This window comes from Rutidosis leptorrhynchoides, chromosome 9, assembly GCF_046630445.1.
Source record: "Rutidosis leptorrhynchoides isolate AG116_Rl617_1_P2 chromosome 9, CSIRO_AGI_Rlap_v1, whole genome shotgun sequence".
NCBI lineage: Eukaryota > Viridiplantae > Streptophyta > Magnoliopsida > Asterales > Asteraceae > Rutidosis > Rutidosis leptorrhynchoides.
In genome coordinates, this window is record NC_092341.1 from 138,076,420 (window position 1) to 138,079,018 (window position 2,599).

Below are 2,599 nucleotides of genomic sequence, written 5' to 3' on the forward strand. Positions count from 1 at the left end.
TAGAGTGGAGTTTTAATTGGTTGACCAACTTGAGTTTGTGATTGATTTATGTATAATGTAATAGGTACGTTACATTGAAGATTTTCGAGCTTGATTATCTTTCACAAGAGATTTTGAGGTGAGTGGAGTAATTATACGTATGTGTATATGACGCGTTTATTTGTGGGTGTTATGGTATGAACCATCGAAACGGTTGTAAAGACCCGTCCTAATCCATCCGGACAAAGTCCATATCGATTATAAACGATTCACAACAGTTGATTACATCGCGAGGTACTTGACCTCTATATGATACCTTTTACAAACATTGCATTCGTTTTGAAAAGACAATCTTTCATTACATCTACAGTTGACGACATGCGTACCATTTCATAACATATCTTACTATAATTGATTTAATAATAATCTTGATGAACTCAACGACTCGAATGCAATGTCTTTTGAAATATGTCATGAATGACTCCAAGTAATATCTTTAAAATGAGCAATTGCACAGCGGAAGATTTCTTTCATACCTGAGAATAAACATGCTTTCAAGTGTCAACCAAAAGGTTGGTGAGTTCATTAGTTTAACATAAATAATCATTTCATAATTTTAATAGACCACAAGATTTCATATTTCCATTTCTCGTAAACATACGTCCCATTCATAGAGACAAAATATCATTCATATGGATTGAACACCTGGTAACCGACATTCACAATATACATATAAGAATATCCCCATCATTCCGGGATCCTCCATTGGACATGATATAAGAATATCCCCATCATTCCGGGATCCTCCATTCGAAGTACTAAAGCATCCGGTACTTTGGATGGGGCTTGTTGGGCCCGATAGATCTATCTTTAGAGTTCGCGTCAATTAGGGTGTCTGTTCCCTAATTCTTAGATTACCAGACTATATAAAAAGGGCATATTCGATTAGATAATCCAACCATAGAATGTAGTTTCGATTACTTGTGTCTATAACGTAAAACATTTATAAAAGCAGCGCATGTATTCTCAGTCCCAAAAATATATATTGTAAAAGCATTTAAAAGGGGATTAATGAAACTCACCTAATGAATTTTGTAGTAAAAATACATATGACGACATTAAACAACTGAACCAAGTAGGGTTAGCCTCGGATTCACGAACCTATATCATTTGTATATTTATTAATACAAATAATTGTAATCGAACAAACTTATTTGTTATATTTTAATTTATATAATATATATTTAACTTGTGTATATATTCAAAATGATTAAGATTTATGTAGTTATATATATCCATAATCATATACATAATTGTTTAGCGTTATTTTAAAAAAATCAAAAGTTTGTTATTTGTAAATATTTATATAGATAATATTTATAGGTTTGACATATATATAATTATGTAAAATATTGATATAATTATAATATATATATATATATATATATATATAATAGATATATTTTATGTGCAAAGTATTTATCTACTTAAAAGTTAGTTTTTGATAATACTAATGAATTACTATTGATAATACTGATAATAACGTTATTAATAATAATACTAATAATGATGTTGTTAATACATAATGACGTTACTTAATCAAAATAATACTAATATTAATCATAGTCTTTATGTTAACATAATGATAATAATGATAATACATTTATTATTAGTTAATAAATGTAATAATAATAATAATAATAATAATAATAATAATAATAATAATAATAATAATAATAATAATAATAATAATAATAATAATAATAATAATAATAGTAGTAGTAGTATTAACGACGTTCTTAGTTATGATTATAATCATAATAATAATAATGATATATGATAACTAATGATAATACTAGTAATAATAATCATAATACCAATAATTTTAAAACGATGCAAGTCTTAATTTTTAACGATCCAGTACTAAACTTTATTATTCTCATAAAAGTAATGGGGATACTTCTAAATATTATAATTAATAACAATTATCATATTAACAATAAATACTAATAATAATAAGACAATAATAATAATAATAATAATAATAATAATAATAATAATAATAAAAATAAAGAAGGATAGACTACCTTAAGGTGTTTTAAAAAAAATAACAGCCTCTATAGCCCCGGTAGAGACTCGAACTCGCGACCTCATGCCCAACCGCAAACACCCACTACCACTCATCTGTTTCTACTTTCCTGATTAATATTACTCCTCATAATATATAAACCGTGATTCTGTCTAACCATATAGCTTCTTCTTCTTCATCAATAACAAATGAGCAGAAGTCACCCAACGAATTACATTATGGTTTTTAAGATTATCCAACAACCTATAAACGATCTTCTTTGTCTCTGAATCATTTGAAATCGAAAAGAAAAAAAAATAATAAAAAAAATTAAAAAAAAACCGCTGCTGTGCAGCTCACGGTTTTTAAAAAAAAATATGTTTTTGATTTAGAGTACATAATAGATTAATGTTACAACATAAAATAAGTTTCAAATCATACATACAAACTTTAGAGATCATCAATTGAGCTCAAAACATCATAACAAACATGAATTTCTCGATGAACACTTGTTTTGACTTTTTTGAAAATAACTTTGACTCAAGAATTCTA